The sequence below is a fragment of the Malaya genurostris genome, chromosome 2 (assembly GCF_030247185.1).
Source record: "Malaya genurostris strain Urasoe2022 chromosome 2, Malgen_1.1, whole genome shotgun sequence".
Lineage (NCBI taxonomy): Eukaryota > Metazoa > Arthropoda > Insecta > Diptera > Culicidae > Malaya > Malaya genurostris.
In genome coordinates this window covers 157,627,907-157,648,136 of record NC_080571.1, presented here as the reverse complement: position 1 = coordinate 157,648,136, position 20,230 = coordinate 157,627,907, and the positions used below count along the sequence as shown (strand labels likewise).

At 36.3% G+C, this 20,230-nt stretch overlaps 1 protein-coding gene and 1 long non-coding RNA gene across 5 annotated transcripts in view; one reads left to right on the top strand and one right to left on the bottom strand.

Annotated features, from left to right (window-relative positions):
- Positions 1-20,230, bottom strand: part of LOC131430372 (myosin light chain kinase, smooth muscle-like) — a 1,014,414-nt gene that overhangs the window by 598,567 nt on the left and 395,617 nt on the right. The window lies entirely within an intron of this gene.
- On the top strand, positions 348-14,363 carry LOC131430376 (uncharacterized). The gene is made up of 3 exons (XR_009229522.1): positions 348-580; positions 13,903-14,186; positions 14,257-14,363. It is a non-coding gene; the product is annotated as an uncharacterized LOC131430376 (long non-coding RNA).

Here is a 20,230-nt window from a genome sequence, read left to right as displayed (position 1 = left end):
CAAAAACATCCACTGCTTAAAAGCATTATATATTGCCCTTGCTCGTTCTGTACTCGAGTTCTTGGCAGTAGTCTAGTCACCATATTACCTTAATGGAGTACAACGCATCGTAGCTGTGCACCATAAATTTGACCGATTTGCTCTACGTCTGCTGCCTTATAGAGACTCTCATACTCTTCCTAGATATGAACACAAATGTAACCTTATTGGACTTGAGCTACTTAGCGATCGACGCAACGTCTTTAAAGCAATGTTTATTTCCGATTTGATACCTGGTCTATAGACTATCCTACCATACATCGGTTGTTCTTGATACCGAACGGACGTTTTATCTGATTGCGCTATCCGAGAGTCAAACCGAAATTATACTCGTGTGTTTTTCCCAAACTCGATTTGATTGCGTCGCGTCGCGTGAGCGGTTTCCGTGATGAGGCGTGAAAACACCTTCAAAATAGACTATTCGGCCATCAAGCCATCTTTCGAAAAAGTGCATGGGTTTTGCCGTACAGTGCTTGGCTTGAAGAAGGAAGATGTCATGAGACTGCAGTGCCACCGAGGTGGAGCGTGTGCTTTTGTGCAGGTTAGTAACCTAGAGTTAGCACAAAAGGTGGTCGACGAACACGACGAAAAGCATTAAGTAGAGTTAGAGGGGAAGAAGTACAAACTCCGAATAACTTTGGAGGATGGAAGTGTCGAAGTGAAGGTACATGTCCTCCCCGAAGATGTAAGCGAGGAGAACATCGTAAAATTTTTGAGCGCGTTCGGTGAAGTATTAACAATTCGTGAACTGACATGGGGCGAAGGGTTTAATTTCGGGGGAATTCCACTCGGAATCTGGTCTGTTCGGATGATCGTGACACGGAACATAGACTCGTGGATTACGATTGATGGTGAACAAGCGTACATTGTGTACAAAGGACAGCTGCAATCCTGTCGACACTGTAAGGAACAGTCACATACAAGCATATCTTGTGTACAAAACAAAAAACTGCTTGTTCAAAAGAGCTACACAAACGTTGCAAACCAAAATGTAACACGACAGTAGCCGAAAAAGCAAAATGCTACGAAATCGGTCAATAAGCGACTGGCCGTAGCTAAAAACTCGACCCCACCTCCACTAACGTCTGAATCGTTTCCCGAACTGGCTAAACCGGCTGGTACAACAACGCCTACCAGCAGCCAACCTACAGCAAGTGTGATTTCGCCATGCGTACTTCCGCAAAGATCGGTGGTATAACAAGAACTGTCGCAAAACGACGAATTGCCCAATACCAGCGGGGCTACAGCCGAAATGTTAAAAAAAACCCTGCATTAAGACACGAGCACAAAAAACAAAAGTAGCAATGGTAACGAAACTGACGAATCGACTACATCCACAGGCAGCCGAAAACTTCGTGGCCGACCACGTCGGGACAGCGAAGACGACGACGACATGGAGCAGAAGCAATAAATAAATGGCTCTAACGTCATATAACGTCGCTTCCATCAACATCGGTACCATCACGAACCCCACGAAAATAAATGCGCTTCGTACCTTCATCAGCAGCCACTGTCTCGATATCGTGTGCTTACAAGAAGTAGAGAACGAACAACTCTCCTTGCCGGGTTTCGTCGTCTTTTGCAATGTCGATCACATGAGAAGAGGCACCGCTATCGCTCTGAAAGAACACATCCAGGTCTCTCACGTCGAGAGAAGTTTAGACGGGCGGCTTATCGCACTGAGAGTACAAGATACGACGATCTGCAATGTTTACGCTCCCTCCGATTCCTCACAACGCACGGCACGGCAGGAATTTTTCAATGGAACGTTGGCGTATTACCTCCGGCATCGCACAGAACATGTTTTTTTAGCGGGCGACTTCAATTGCGTGCTTCGAAACTGCGACTCGAGCAGCCCAAATCTTAGTTCTGCTCTGAAGACCACTGTGCAGCAGTTGCAACTACACGATGTTTGGGAGAAGCTATGCCAGCGGGATGATGGTTTTACTTACGTCAACAGGAATGCCCGTTCTCGCCTCGATCGCATGTATGTCAGCAGTGGACTTCTTGACAACCTGCGAACAGCACATACACACGTCTGTTCATTTACTGACCATAAAGCTCTAACACTTAGACTTTGCCTTCCTTCTCTAGGACGCGAGCACGGTCGTGGTTTTTGGTCACTGCGACCCCATCTACTAACCGATGAAAATGTGACGGAGTTTCAGTACAAGTGGCAGTACTGGACCCGACAACGCAGAAACTACCATTCATGGATGGAATGGTGGCTGACATACGCTAAGCCCAAGATAAAATGTTTCTTCAAATGGAAATCTCATGAAGTTTTCGAAGATTTTCACAGTCAACATCAGCGATTATATGCTGAGCTACGGTTAGCGTACGACGGATACTTTCGAAACCCTGGAATGTTACCCTCCATCAACCGCTTGAAAGGCGAAATGTTGGAGCTTCAAAGAAATTTCTCACACACGTTCATGAGAATCAATGAAACGTACGTCGCGGGGGAACCGATATCGGTTTTCCAATTGGGAGAGAGGCGAAGGAAAAATACTATTATCACGCAACTACAGACAGAGGGGGGAGAAATCGTCGAGGATCCACGTGCCATCGAGTCGCACATAACAGACTATTTATCGAGTCTCTACGGTGAAGAAACAAATGACGAGAGCTTAAATGACTTTATCTCAGAGAGAGTCATTCCACCGAACGATCCACTGAACGAGGCATGTACGAACGAGATTACCACAGCAGAAATTCTATTCGGAATACGTACCAGTGCACGCAGAAAATCTCCCGGCAGCGATGGCATCCCGACCGAGTTCTACCAACGCATGTTCGACGTCATCCACCGAGAGTTACATCTGTTGCTGAACGAAGCGCTCACTGGAAATCTACCCGCTACCTTCGTGGAGGGCATCATCGTTTTGGTCAAAAAGAGAGGAGGAGACAACACAGTCCGATCGTATCGCCCGATCTCGCTCCTTAACAGCGATTACAAATTATTCTCTCGCATTCTGAAAGCCCGTCTAGATCATCTTCCAAGCCACTCTTGCTCTGAAAGACCGAATAGCTGATTTGCGCCACCGTCGTCGCGCCGGTAAACTCATCAGCTTCGATCTGGATCATGCGTTCGATCGAGTACGGCACTCATTTCTCTTCCGAACCATGCGCTCACTCGGTATGAATGAAGATCTCATAAATCTACTTTCTGCAATCTCAAACCGATCTACATCGCGTTTGCTTATCAATGGGCATCTTTCACGGTCGTTTGAAATACAGCACTCAGTACGTCAAGGAGATCCAATTTCCATGCATCTATTCGTTTTGCAGTTGCATCCATTGATAAAGGAGCTCGAACGAGTATGCGGTAACGATCTGCTGGTGGCTTACGCAGACGATATCAGCGTAATCATAACATCAAACGAGCAGATCGAAGCGATGAGAGCGTTGTTCGCGCGTTTCGAGATAGCTGCCGGTGCCCACCTCAACCAGCGGAAATCAACTTCTGTTAACGATGGAGACTGGGAAGGACAAGAAATCAGAACTACGTGGATACAAACAACGGATGCCGTGAAAATCCTGGGTGTTGTGTTCGTTAATTCTATACGGATGATGACGAAAATAAACTGGGATGCGATAACAGGAAAATTCGCTCAACTTATGTGGCTGCACTCTCCGCGGCAACTGACACTTCTTCAAAAAGTTATCCTGTTGAATACGTTCGGAACCTCAAGGATATGGTACTTGTCATTGATACTACCACCACTTGCAGTACACACGGCCAAAATTACATCAACGATGGGGACCTTTCTATGGAGAGGAATGATAGCCCGCGTTCCAATGATGCGGTTGACCCGCAACAAAGAGGAAGGTGGACTGAAACTGCAACTACCAGCGCTGAAATGCAAATCGCTAGCAGTTAACCGGCATCTTCGTGAGATCGACTCCCTACCCTACTACAAATCCTTAATTCGTCACGAAAATCCCCGCCCAATAATTCCAGTAGATCTTCCTGACCTCAAACAAATCCTTTCAAATATATCCCAAATTCCCCACCAACTTAAAAAAAACCCGTCCGCCGATCTAATACAACGACATTTTGTGAAGCAAAGCGATCTGCCAAGGGTGGAACGGCAAAATCCAACAAACGACTGGCCACGCACGTGGAGAAACATAGCTCTGAAACAACTCTCCTCATCGCAACGATCGGAGCTGTATCTCCTCGTAAACGAGAAGACCGAACACCGCAAACTGTTGTTCGTTATGCACCGTACTCCAGATGAATTCTACACACACTGTGGAAATCAAACGGAAGAGACCCTCTGCCACAAATTCAGTACCTGTACTCGCGTCGCGCCGGCTTGGACGGCCCTACAGCAGAGGTTAACAGATATAACAAACGGATGGAGACGCCTATCGTTCGGAGATCTTGTCAGACCTACTCTCAGATGCTTGGACAAAAGAAAAAGAGTGCAAATTTTAAATATATTTATAAAGTACATCTGCTTCGTAAATGAAAAAAACGGTAGAATAGATGTAGCTGAAACAATGTTTCACCTTGATTTGTAAATTATGAATGCTGACCTAATTTAAGATTTGACAATAAACACAAATATTTTACAAAAAAAAAATCCTTGTCTTTTCGGACATATGGATATAAACATCCGACACCGAACTCTGCGGAGCACTTCTTTCCTCGTTATCCAGTTTGTAAGAACAAATTACTCGAAGAATGAACCCCTGTCTAGTATGGCTCGCATATTTAATCGGTATTATACAATATTCGATTTTAATCTATCTCAAACGTTTATTTATTCCTTTTTTTTTTAAACATAGCCTATTATTGAATGTATTTTAGAACATTCGTATATCATTTACTTTTGCTTAAGTGTAATGTAGTTAATGTTTGTATGTAAAGTATAGCTTATGTTAGTTTTAAGTAAAGGACAAGGACAAGAAATCAGAACTACGTGGATACAAACAACGGATGCCGTGAAAATCCTGGGTGTTGTGTTCGTTAATTCTATACGGATGATGACGAAAATAAACTGGGATGCGATAACAGGAAAATTCGCTCAACTTATGTGGCTGCACTCTCCGCGGCAACTGACACTTCTTCAAAAAGTTATCCTGTTGAATACGTTCGGAACCTCAAGGATATGGTACTTGTCATTGATACTACCACCACTTGCAGTACACACGGCCAAAATTACATCAACGATGGGGACCTTTCTATGGAGAGGAATGATAGCCCGCGTTCCAATGATGCGGTTGACCCGCAACAAAGAGGAAGGTGGACTGAAACTGCAACTACCAGCGCTGAAATGCAAATCGCTAGCAGTTAACCGGCATCTTCGTGAGATCGACTCCCTACCCTACTACAAATCCTTAATTCGTCACGAAAATCCCCGCCCAATAATTCCAGTAGATCTTCCTGACCTCAAACAAATCCTTTCAAATATATCCCAAATTCCCCACCAACTTAAAAAAAACCCGTCCGCCGATCTAATACAACGACATTTTGTGAAGCAAAGCGATCTGCCAAGGGTGGAACGGCAAAATCCAACAAACGACTGGCCACGCACGTGGAGAAACATAGCTCTGAAACAACTCTCCTCATCGCAACGATCGGAGCTGTATCTCCTCGTAAACGAGAAGACCGAACACCGCAAACTGTTGTTCGTTATGCACCGTACTCCAGATGAATTCTACACACACTGTGGAAATCAAACGGAAGAGACCCTCTGCCACAAATTCAGTACCTGTACTCGCGTCGCGCCGGCTTGGACGGCCCTACAGCAGAGGTTAACAGATATAACAAACGGATGGAGACGCCTATCGTTCGGAGATCTTGTCAGACCTACTCTCAGATGCTTGGACAAAAGAAAAAGAGTGCAAATTTTAAATATATTTATAAAGTACATCTGCTTCGTAAATGAAAAAAACGGTAGAATAGATGTAGCTGAAACAATGTTTCACCTTGATTTGTAAATTATGAATGCTGACCTAATTTAAGATTTGACAATAAACACAAATATTTTACAAAAAAAAAATCCTTGTCTTTTCGGACATATGGATATAAACATCCGACACCGAACTCTGCGGAGCACTTCTTTCCTCGTTATCCAGTTTGTAAGAACAAATTACTCGAAGAATGAACCCCTGTCTAGTATGGCTCGCATATTTAATCGGTATTATACAATATTCGATTTTAATCTATCTCAAACGTTTATTTATTCCTTTTTTTTTAAACATAGCCTATTATTGAATGTATTTTAGAACATTCGTATATCATTTACTTTTGCTTAAGTGTAATGTAGTTAATGTTTGTATGTAAAGTATAGCTTATGTTAGTTTTAAGTAAAGTGTATCATTCGGATTTTGTATTATTATAAAGATGAGGAGGTTTTGCGCCCTTTTGAGTAAGTACTAATTCAAGAAGGGGTTTCCCTGCTCAAATAAATAATAAACAAAATCTGATTGATAAAGTTCATTAGACCGAGTAAGCTATTCAACAAGGACATACTACCACCAAAACCTAATTTGGAAAGACCAAACAGTATCGACCCGGGATGTGCCGAACTTGAGGAAGGTGAAGCTAATGAAGCGCGCTCACCCCTTTCACTTATTTTAACTTTGTCACTAACCGGCAATAATTAAACATCAAGTACATCAGCGGCAACGCTACATACAGTATCAGATTTCAGACACTAGCTCAGCAGTTTATTATGTTTTTATAAAACATCTTATTCATGGAACTTAGAGACAAGTGAGGACTCTGTAAAACTTTTCTTAATTGTTTTCAATCACTTTTTGTTCAACCTCCGAACAGTATAGCTCAGTATTTAGAAAATCAGATCCATTATCAAAATAATTAAATGTATATATATATATATATATATATATATATATATATATATATATATATATATATATATATATATATATATATATATATATATATATATATATATATATATATATATATATATATATATGTATATTTTTATATATATATATATATATATATAGAAAATATTTAAAGCAACAATCCTCGTTGCTATATTCCAGTGCTTATACTTCAGCCCTTGCTGAGATAAGCGCCATCGCCGATGTCGATTATAAAACGCGTTTATGCTAACCGAACACTCGGATACGAATGAAATTACATGTTTCTTGTTCTTATTGTTAATTTTTATTATATTCTAATTTAATAATGGATCCATTTCCGATTTAAATACTAAGCTGCATATATGCACAATTTGTTTAGATGTTTGCATTATTTTCATATGTGGGTTTGCCGGAGATATGATAGCGTTTCCACATGAAATTTTTGGTAAAATTTAGGTTTTGATAATTAAATTTACTAATTACTTCACATCTTTGTGGTACTATAAAATTGTCATTCACTTTGCCTTTTATAGGTCGTAGTACTAGCCATGCAATGATTCTATACACTATGAATCGATTGCGAAGTACGATGAAACAGAAAGGCCAAATTCTACAAATAGAATTTTATGCCAAGACATTGCTTTTTAGTGGTCACCATTTCAGTCATTTCGGAGATTATTTTTGTGTTATAAAGATATGTTCCTGTGGAGTGGATAAATTTTGATGTCTTAGTAAATATGTAGAAATTGTTTTTTGCCTTTCTCTATAGAAAGGTATTAGAATTGCTGAAAAAACCGACCTTCGAACGGAGCCTCGGAGACTCATAGTGTTATGTACCATTCGACTCAGTTTGACGAGATCGGAAAATGTGTGTGTTTTGTTGTTACTGCTAGTATTATTGTTAAGGTTATTACTATTGTAAATTTAAATTCATAAATTAGTTTTAATTACCCTCTTTTGTCTTTCTTTATAGAAAGTTATTAGAATTGCTAGAAAATCGACTTTCGAATGGAGCCTCCGAAACCAATATATACCAAGGCTCATTTGGAAGCTACTATTAGGTCATTAAACAAGTTCAATGATCAAAAAGCTGTGACTTTTGGTTCCGGAGATGTGATGCTATAAGTGACGTAACCGACAAAACATGTTGTTTTTTCGCTCTAATGAATATAAGGGTGTCAACATTTTTGGACCACCTCTAATTTCGTAAAGCGGTAGTGCTCAAAAGTTTAAATACCTCGAAAAAAGTCCCTATGCAAAATTTAAGCTAAATCGGATATGGGTAAGAGGTGCTGCCCGGTGGTTAAGGCTTTAAGATTTACGATCTTGAAAACTACATTAAATTTCCGAAATCGAAAATTTTGTTTCAACTCGAATATTTTTTTTTTTTGAAAAATCCACTCACTACATGTGTTTATAAAACAAGAAGCTTAATCGACTATTATTATACTTCTTGTTTTATAAACACAAGTAGTGGTTTAATGCATAGTAGAGCTTTTACAGCAGAAGTAGGAGTTGTCATGAATGCTCCTATCATCATAGTACCATCTTCTAGAGATGATTTTGTTTTTACCAAAACTGTCGCAACATCTCCTTTCTGCCACCATACAAGACATCCAAATGCTAAAATGTTAAAATTCCATACGAAATCGAAGATCGATTTTTTCTTGTATTTTTTTATTTGATTCGAATTTTGCATTAACATTCTTTATGATCAAAGGAGACAATCTGCATCATGAGTTTGCCATTGTTACTCTAGCCTTACTTTTGAGTTTATTGTAAACACTTATCACTAGTCTTAAGTTTTAAACATTACCTAATTACTTCTGTATTAATATTCCTTAAATTACTGCTAATCTGAATAATTGATCTTAAATCTAAGGCTTAAAAGTATATCATATAATACTAAAATCAAACCACTAAACTCACCCTACCGAATTGATTACTGATAGGGAAGATAGCAAAAGAGAGAATTGATTTGATGTTATAGTATCGAAATGGTATTGTATCACAGTATAACCAGTAGCAAATACACCCAAACCGAATAATCGGGGGTTCGACAATCGAATTAAGACGTAAAAAAAGTTTACGTTATTTGGTATTTTCAACATAAAAAAAGTTGTCCTTATGTATATGTATAATACATTGTATAGTTTTGGAACGAAAATTATCATTATTTGCAGGAAAATGAAACAGCATCTATTTCCAACATGGCGACTTCCGGCTCTTCGATATTCGTTATAAACCATCAGAATATGGATATTTTCGGAACGGGTTTGATGAGTATAGGTCGAAAAGCTATGTTTGAGGTGGTTCTGAATTCCAAGATGACAACTTGAAAACACTTACAATATGGGTATTTTCGGAACTGGTTTGAGGTCGTTCCGAAATCCAAAATGGCGGCTTCCGACTATTCCTAGAAAACCCTTACAATTTGTGTCGATATTACTCGAATTGCTCGAATACCATAACAATATGCATATTTTCGGAAACACCAATCAAATTAGGTTCAGATTATCAAGTCTGTTGAAGCTGCTGACAGTGTTGGTGATTGCCGAAAATTTAACAGAAGCTGCTATATTGCTATCTATATTGTATACAACATTTTCAATCCGGTAGAAGATGCTACAAGAACTCGAGTCTCTCAAAGCATGAACCGTGACAGAATGTTGCTATATTTCTTCGCTCCACTTCATACTCTGAGTATTTAAAGCCCTTCAAAAATTTACAGTCTGATAATGATCGTTGCTGTGTGGAAGTTCCCAAGAGAGAATCGCAAGTTGACAAGTATCGCAGAAAATCGAATCGATGATTCTCGTACTTGGTTGCAATATTTCAAAACCCTTGTGTGGAGCATTCACAGACATTTTCATAGACACAACTTATACAAAGGTTATGTGCACATAGTTAGAATAAGCGGCAATAGTAAAATGATTCTATCGCAATTATCCACTGCCCATACAGAATCGGATCGCGAAACGAGAATAAGTGACCGTTTGCTGCTTCAGAGAGAATCCTCACAGCAGCGTGCTAACCGTTGATTCTCAGCAATGTCATCGAGTGAAATTCGCTCTCGCACTGGTGTCTATTCTATGTTATTCTAGCCATGCCGGGTTTTTGTTGTTGCGATGATACCCGTATCTCTTTGATGGCACTGATTGAATCGTGTGAAGAGTTGCGAGCGATCGTTTTTTGATACGATAAAAGCCATCCTTGGCTGCTGAACAAGTGCTCTAAATAAAGTGAAATTCTAAATTTAAAGAACTAGAGCAAATGACTATACCATCTTGAACCTTAGAGCCACCTTGAACATCGTTTTCGACATCTACTCACCAAACCCGTTATTGTAGGGGTTTTTAGAAATATTGTAAGGGGTTTTGAGGAATATAAATATACCGGAAGTCGCTATCTTGGAATTCAGAACCTCCTCAAACATAAATTTTCAACATCTGTTCATCAAACCTGTTCCAAAAATACAGATATTTTAGGGTTTTCAAGGAATATCAATAAACCGGAAGTCACCATATTGGAATTCAGAAATACCTCAAACATCGTTTTCAAACATCTACTCATCAAACCCGTTCCAAAAATATACAGCTCGACTAACATATTGTAGGGTTTTCAAGGAATATCAATAAATCGTAAGTCGCCATGTTGGAGTTCAGAACCACCTCAAACATAGTTTTCCAAAATCTACTCATCAAGCCTGTTCCGAAAATATCCATTTTGTAGTATTTTCCATGGAATATAAATGAGCCGGAAATGATTTTTATTGTAGGCAGAAACCTCTTTTCACGAAGTGGGTTCGAAAAAAAAGTTTTGGGATTTGATTCATTAAAAAAGATTACGTTATTTGATATTTTGTTCGTAAAAAGTGTTATGTAAAAAGAGGTAACGTAAAAAAGTTTACGCAAACGGAGGTTTGGGTGTATACCCTTGAAGCGTTCGCACATACCGTTTTGTGAAACAATCTAGTCGTTTTTAATACATGTGGTCTATCTAAGAGCAAATGCGAACAATGTGTTCGTTGCATAAATCGCGAATTAGTGATTAAGTCAGACAAACAAATAGTTTTTGACTTTAAGATAAGATTGGTGCAATTGGACACTCGTTAGTGCAGTTTAGAACTTATCCTGACCTTCGGTGAAGAAGGTGGAAAACATAGTGACAAAACCAGCATAAAAGGCCTATCTAGTGGTTTATAGTTCCGTTCTAGAAGAACGGGAAGAAATTAGTTCGATGTAACAGTTTTTATTGTCACGTAAAATCAACCATTTTCTAGATAAATACGTTAACGGAAATTTTCATAAATAATTTCGTTTCGCTTAAAATAAATCGCTAGTGGACAAAAAGTGCCTTGCTGCGCATTCTAGTGCACAGTGGTAATAGCGTGACAAAATACTTTCACTATTAAATATTAGTTTTTTGAAGTTGGCGTCTTCGAAAAAGTTGTTTGTAATGCAATGGCGCTCCTTTCGATGAAAAAAGTTACTAGGGTGGTCCTTAATTAGATTGAAATCTGAAATCTAACTTTCTTAATTGAACTCAAAAATAATTTTGCTGTGCAATAAAGCTGTAGGAATTTTCATGCTGAGCAATGCCGAGTTACAATTTTCTCGAGTAAAAGTAGGGTGGCTCCTGAAAAATCACTTTTCTTGTTCTAACTTTTTTGTGAAACGTTATATGGAAAAGTAGTCTTCAGAAGAGTTATTGAACTAATTATTGCGCTGAACCAAGTTTTTCATTTGAGCTACCAGTAAAAAGTTACGATTGTTTTTCATCAAAAACTAATCAACATTAAAACATCAATATTTATTAGATACCAGATCGATAAAAATGTATCCTATGCGGTTTCTGTAAGGTAATAATATAAGTAAAAATTTAAGAGAAAATTGGAAGGGTGTTATTTTTTTTAACTTATCTAAATTAGTCTTAAAATACCTTATAAAAACTCAAAAACATTGCATAACTCTTAAATGCCTTAACGTATCAACATAATTCTTTTAGCAAAATAATAGTATCAAATTAGTTCTACAAGTGTTCCATATATTGTCAATTCGAGAAATAATACACACAAAAACTAGAGCCGAAAATAGATTTTTTGCTGAACAATTTTATCAAATTTATTACCAAAATAACAGATCCAATTAATTTTTATTCCGTAATCGCAATAAACATATCGTTAACATTCAAAATAAAACATAGGACTACAGTTGATGGCGGTTTTTTATGTAATGAATAAATGGAACAATGAGTTATTTTATAATTAAAACTAAATATTTTGCTTGTTAGGGTAAGTCTTCTGAACTTCTCCGACAATGCCAAGATAGGGTCTGAAGTTAACAACAGCCTTTCAAAGACATCTTCGATGTTCACGATTCTGCTGAATTTTATGGCATGGTGCTTTCTGAAGTTCCGGATACTTTTATTTCGAGTCTCTTGAGCTTCTTTACTAGGCATACCAATAGTATACCAGTAGTATATAATAGTATAATAGTATATCAATCGCGTGACTAATTATCGTGACCATGTACCAACAATCATTATATCCGTTAACTTTTTGTAAGACAAAGCACTTCCTGAATCATAAGAAAATCAATCGTTTTCCGGTTGTTACCGGCTATTCGGTACACAAATGGATGAGGAATAAGGGCCAGTGTTATATGCGTCTTGGTACGATGTGGATGAAAATATTTGCGTTTTACTACTTGCACCAGCTTGTTGGAATGGTTGTCGAGATAATAAAAATTTCGGTTCATAGATTTATCATGGCCAACTAGTTCGGAATAACCATATTGCACAGTAATCCTCAGTTGCTCAAACTCAACTGAAGTAGTTATTTTGGTAATAAATTAATCAAAATTGCTCTGCAATCTATTTTCAGCTATAGCTTTTGTGTGTCTTATTTCTCGAATGGACAATGTATTGAACACTTGTAAAGCTATTTTGATACTATTATTTTGCTAAAGCAAGTATGTTGATACTTTATGGCGTTTAAGAGTTATGTAACATTTTTGAGTTTATTGAAGGTGTTTTTAAGACTAATTAAAATAAGTTTAAAAAAATAACACCCTTCCAATTTTCTCTTTATTTCATACTCATATTATGACCTTTTAGGATCCGCATAGGATACGTTTTTATCGATCTGGCATCTAATGAATATTGATGTTTGAATTTTGACTAGTTTTTGATGAAAAAATAATCATAACTTTTCACTGGTAGCTCATATGAAAAAGCTTGGTTTTACTGGGAAAAATTGATGTTACTCGATCAAATGAAAAGCTGAAGAGATGCTTTTTCCAGCAAAGTTGCTCAACATAAAATTTCCTACAACTGTATTGTACAACAAAACTGATTTTGAATTCAATTAAAAACGTTAGATTTAATATGCCAATCTAAATAATCTACGTGTAGAGGTAAATATGTTGCGTAGAATTGCTACTGCAATTTTTTGACATAATCACTCATCGTATTGATATATGTTTACGATAAACTATCAACTCTGAAGAATGATTTGTGCAAAACTTTTTCGGACCTCCATTAGAAGGTTTCTTTTTAGAATGTTATTATTTTTCACTCACCTCAAGATTTCAACTGCTGTTTATAGCTCTGTGACATAAGTAAGCTTTATGAAACACTTTTGAGTTGTTCTTCACTGGTGAACTTATCATCTGCTCTAAACATTTTATTATAAAACCTTTGAATAACTCACAGTTCTGGTTTTGAAAATTTTCCGAAAATCCACGATAAAAAGTTTGCCGGCCTGCTTTAATATTGGTAATACCACCTTTTATATTGGCAGTGATGTCATACATAATTAGTAAAAAAAAACTTTGCAATACACTAAATTAGTAAAAAAAAACTTTGCAATACACTAAAAATGGCAATATTTTTAATTAGTCGCACATTGATATAGTTAAAATTATGGATCAAAACTACTTTCGTACGTCACCATCTAAAATTTCAATATTAAAAAAAAATCGATCACATTTTGCCTAATTTCCATTTCAGATACTGCTTCCCCTCCTACTTATCCGCAACCCTGTTGTCTTATTTACCGTCGCTATGGAATGCAAAAAATAAACAAACAGTTCAAGTATTGCAATATTTTCGAAATGCCTCGTCCATATAAGAAGAAGAAAGCAGCGCTCATTCGCGAAAATCAATAGAAAAATAGATGGAATATGTTGATAGATTGTGTTTTGGATAGCGAGTATGTGCGGGACTCATCAGTTCAAACAACAATACCACGGAATTTAGAAACTGTACTTGATCCAATAATTTGGTATCAATAGGTAAAGTTCTAAAATATTTTCGTCAATATATGAAATTATATCTTCAAATTTGCATGATAAATCTTTTCAGAACAAATAGCCGATTTATCTTCAAGCCCTCTCGTCAAGTGCCACTTGACTGTTCTCTGGGTGAGGTTGCTTCCCTATCCGAAAACGATGATGTTGTCGACAAAATGGAAAATGTATAATTTGTTTGTATTTTTTTAATATGTGAGCTTCATATTCAAAAATTAAAATAATACAAAAAGCCATTGCAACAGAGTTTGTTCTGATTTCGTGTGGTGTTACTATACTTAATCCATCAATGTAACAGCTTCCTTTTTACTTTGTAATGTAAGAAAACTGCCAAGAACCAAACGAAGGCAAATAGTAAACTATCTTCTTTGGCACAATCATTATATTCTCATGATTGCAATTTGTTAACTTCAGAATGAGCATGAAGATGAGATAAGTCCACTCTGTTCTGCTAGGTGATTTGAATGGTTTCAATGTTTACATTTTGTTCTTGCAACTGTATTCCTTTCAGCACACAAATATTATTATTTCATTCCTCTCTACTCACAAATACTATTACTATATGAAAAAGTATTGTTTCACCAATACATTTACATTTATTTTCCTTGGCTTCTGTCCACGGTCACCTTAATAGTGAAAATATATTTGTCACGCTAATCTCCCGTTTCGGACCATAGTGCAGTGGTAACTTTGAACTTCATCTTGCTGTACAAAAGTGTAGTTTTCATCAATACATTTTTCATCCATTTTTTTTAATATGCTTTTTCCAATGAGGCTCAATCGATACAATTTTCGCATTATATTTTTACATTTTCACATGTTAATCTATTTGTATACACTTTTAATCCGTTAGATAAGCCATATTTTTTTAGTTATTGATGATAAAACTCACATTTTCGTGAATGGTACATACACACACGTTGTGAGTACCTGAGCCTGTTAATAGTTTGCTATTCTCAGGCCAGAGTTGAGCAAAGGATGTAAATCCAATTTGTATTTCACTGTTCAATTCGTTAAATCGGTTGTAGGCTTCTTGCGATATAGTGGTCATTAGCCTTTTTGAACAGCTTGGCGTCCTTTCTAATTGTTACACAATCACGATGACCAGGCATTGGTCGGCTGATTTAATTATCCTTATATAATTGCATAACATTCAGTAATCTTTTTGCTTCCGTTGCCGTATATAAATTGTCTTCAGAAGAGTTTTGCATTATTTTGCTGAACCAATCTTTTTCATATAAGCAACCAGTAAAAAGTTACGATTGTTTTTCATCAAAAACTAATCAACATTCAAACATCAATATTCATTAGATACCAGATCGATTAAAATGCATTATATGCGGTTATTGAAAGGTCATAATATAAGTAGAAATTTAAGTGAAAATTGGAAGGGTGTAATTTTTTTAACTTATTTAAATTAGTCTTAAAAATACCTTCAAAAAATTCAAAAACACTGCATAATTTAAAAATGTTTTAACGTATCAACATACTTTCCTTTAGCAAAATAATAGTATCAAATTAGTTCTACAAGTGTTCCATACATTGTTCATTCGAGAAATGAGACACACAAAAAGTGGACACTTGTAGTGCTTTTTTGATACTATTATTTTGCTAAAGCAAGTATGTTGATACGTTAAGGCGTTTAAGAGTTATGCAATATTTTTGAGTTCATTGAAGGTATTTTTAAGACTAATTAAAATAAGTTAAAAATAACACCCTTCCAATTTTATCTTTATTTATTACTTATATTTCAGGATCCGCATAGGATACGTTTTTGTCGATCTGGTATCTAATGAATATTGATGTTTGAATGTTTACTAATTTTTGATGAAAAAATAATCATAACTTTTTACTGGTAGCTCATATGAAAAAGCTTAGTTTGACTCGGGAAAATTGGTGTTAATCGATCAAATGAAAAACTGAAGAAGTGCTTTTTTCAGCAAAGTTACTCAACATAAAATTTCCTACAACTGTATTGTATAACAAAACTGTTTTTGAGTTCAATTTAAAAAGTTAGATTTCATATGTCAATCTAAATAAGGCCACCCTGATAACTTTTTTTTATCAAAAGCAGCGCCATTTGATTACGAACAACATTTGTGAAGACACCAAGTACAAAAAACTAATACAGGGTGATTTTTTAAGAGCTTGAGAACTTGTTTAAACAATAAAACGCATAAAATTTGCAAAATCTCATCGGTTCTTTATTTTAAACGTTAGATTGGTACATGACATTTACTTTTTGAAGATAATTTCATTTAAATGTTGACCGCGGCTGCGTCTTAGGTGGTCCATTCGGAAAATCCGCTTTTTTATCGACAAATTTTGTTCAGCGATGAGGCTCATTTCTGGTTGAATGGCTACGTAAATAAGCAAAATTGCCGCATTTGGAGTGAAGAGCAACCAGAAGCCGTTCAAGAACTGCCCATGCATCCCGAAAAATGCACTGTTTGGTGTGGTTTGTACGCTGGTGGAATCATTGGACCGTATTTTTTCAAAGATGCTGTTGGACGCAACGTTACAGTGAATGGCGATCGCATCGTTCGATGCTAACAAACTTTTTGTTGCCAAAAATGGAAGAACTGAACTTGGTTGACATGTGGTTTCAACAAGATGGCGCTACATGCCACACAGCTCGCGATTCTATGGCCATTTTGAGGGAAAACTTCGGAGAACAATTCATCTCAAGAAATGGACCGGTAAGTTGGCCACCAAGATCATGCGATTTGACGCCTTTAGACTATTTTTTGTGGGGCTACGTCAAGTCTAAAGTCTACAGAAATAAGCCAGTAACTATTCCAGCTTTGGAAGACAACATTTCCGAAGAAATTCGGGCTATTCCGGCCGAAATGCTCGAAAAAGTTGCCCAAAATTGGACTTTCCGAATGGACCACCTAAGACGCAGCCGCGGTCAACATTTAAATGAAATTATCTTCAAAAAGTAAATGTCATGTACCAATCTAACGTTTAAAATAAAGAACCGATGAGATTTTGCAAATTTTATGCGTTTTATTGTTTAAAAAAGTTCTCAAGCTCTTAAAAAATCACCCTGTATTTAATAGTGAAAATATATTTGTCACGCTAATCTCCCGTTTCGGACCATAGTGCAGTGGTAACTTTGAACTTCATCTTGCTGTACAAAAGTGTAGTTTTCATCAAGACATTTTTCATCAATTTCTTTTAGTATGCTTTTTTCAATGAGGCTGAATAGATACAATTTTCGCATTCTTCTGTTACATTTTCACATGTTAATCTATTTGTATACACTTTTAATTCGTTAGATAAGCCATATTTTTTTAGTTATTGATGATAAAACTCACATTTTCGTGAATGGTACATACACACACGTTGTGAGTCCCTGAGCCTGTTAATAGTATGCTATTCTTAGGCCGGAGTTGAGCAAAGGATGAAAATCCAATTTGCATTTCAGTGTTCAATTCGTTAAATCGGTTGTAGGCTTCTTGCGATATAGTGGTCATTAGCCTTTTTGAACAGCTTGGCGTTTTTGTCGTTTCTAATTGTTACACAATCACGTTGACCGGGCATTGGTCGGCTGGTTTCATTATCCTTATATAATTGCATAACATTCAGTCATCTTTTTGCTTCCTTCCTTTGTCGTAATAAATATTGTCTTTATTTTCTCGACTGTTCATAACTTGAGCAGTACAGTTAAGAGTTAAAATTGTTTAGCTCTTGTCATACCTTCACTAAAAATTTTTTCTTTGAGCTGCTCAATTATTTCATACAACTCGTTGCTTTTTCCTTCATCCAAACCAACTGTTTAGAGCAAATATATATCTTCTAATGCTGTTTATTTTCTCGTGATGTTTAATTTTTGTTTTGTCAATTGGGCTCCCGGCAATACGCGAGATTGATTCATTAAAAATATAAATATTAACTTTATGGATGTATTCTGGAATATTTGAGTCCGTTGTATCTATTGATGTTGCTGACGTCGCTTCTAATGTTTCCTGACTCTAAAAAATTATTTTTTTTTATGGAGTTTTTGTTGTTGTTTGTATTTTTTTTTTAAATAACTATTTATTGGAATATGAGTTAAAATTAAATTAGTAAGATTTAAATTTGGTGTTCAGCCACAAGTTTTGACTTTTCAGCAATATTATATACATGATTTGGTTATTACCATGAAGACATCATTTGCTTCCGCAATTCTCAGATTTTTGTGTAGGGAAAATTCTAAACCTACTTGTATTGTGTAATGGGGAAAAGGAACTTATATACTAACTTACTAACTAATACAGAGAGCAAATCGATTCAATTGAAGATTGCATCGATTTTTGTCGGAATTTGCTTATAATATTATGTGACATTACATCTAATGGTTCTATATTTGTGAGGCTGTGTAACTCATTTGTACTAAACCAGGGAGCGCGCCTCAAAATCAAATTTTTTTCTTCCTGGTGGAACAACAACTTGACCAAATTAGTCTGCATAAAGCATGGCTGGTCTGAAAATTTGTTTAAAAATTAACAATTTGTGTTTCAGATAGAGCTTAGAATTTCTGTTTATAAGAGGATATAAACATTTAGTATATTTATCACTCTTTGCTGGATTCCTTCAGTGTGATCCTTGAAAGTGAGTTTATTGTCATACGTTAAACCTAAGTATTTTTCTTGATCAGACCATGTCATTTCCAAGCCATTCAATTTGAGAATGTGATTATTGTTTGGTTTAAGAAAAGAAGCTCTTGGCTTATGATGAAAGATAATTAATTGCGTTTTTGCTGCATTTGGTTTAATTTTCCATTTTGACAGATAATCACTGAAACTATTAAGGCTTCTTTGTAGGCGACTGCAGATCACTCTTAGATTTCTACCTGTGGCTAACAGACTGGTGTCGTCACAGAATAGCGATTTCTGACAACCAACGGGTAGATTTGGAAGATCAGAAGTGAAAATATTATACAAGATTGGAGCTACGCTCGAACCCAGTGGAACATCTGCTCGTACGGGTAGCAATTCAGATTTACAATTCTGATAGCTAACCTGAAGAGTACGATCAGTTAAATAATTTTGAATCATTTTGATCAAATAAATAGGAAACTGGAAATCAGACATTTTTGCTATTAAACCTTTGTGCCATCCACTGTCGAATGCTTTTCCTATGTCTAGAAGAGCAACTCCAGTGGATAACCCAGAAGATTTATTTGCTTTTATCATGTTCGTTACTCTTACAAGTTGATGAGTAGTTGAATGTTCATGACGAAATCCAAACTGCTTTGGTAAAAAAATTGAATTCTCATTTATATGAGACATCATTCTCAACATGATAATTTTATCAAAAAGTTTACTGATAGAAGAAATTGGTCCACAACTTAATGTTTCTGCTGGATTTTTATCAGGGTTGAGGATAGGAATTACTTTAGCGTTTTTCCATCTTTTTAAGAAGTAAGCTAATGAAAAACACTTGTTGAAAATTTTAACCAAGAGTCTCAAGGAAACATCGGGAAGATTTTTAATAAGAATCTTAGAGACTCCATCATTACGAGGAGCCTTCATGCTTTTAAGTTTCCTAATATTTGATTTAATTTTATCAAAATTCGTGTCAACAATGTCATCTTGTAATAACTCTTGAGGTTGAAATATGATCATATTTCAGTGAGACTTCATTTTCAATAGGACTCACAAAATTCAAATTAAAAATGTGGACACTCTCAAACTGCTGAGCAAGTTTCTGTGATTTTCCGCCATTTATAAGAAGTATTTGATTTCTTCCATAAGAGCAGGAATTGGTTTCTGTGGTTATTACAATGTCATCTTGTAAAGTTTCCAGAAAGGTTTAGAATATGGTTTAATTTGTTCAACATCTTTAGCGAAATTTTCATTTATCAAAAGAGTAAATCTATGTTTAATTTTCTTGTGTAAACCCTCAACTATGTTTTTCATAGCAGAATCACGAGAACGTTGATATTGTCGTCGACGAACATTCTTCAACCGAATGAGCAGTTGAAGATTGTCATCGTTGATAGGAGAATTTAATTTAGTTTGAGCTTTGGGAACTGAAAGATT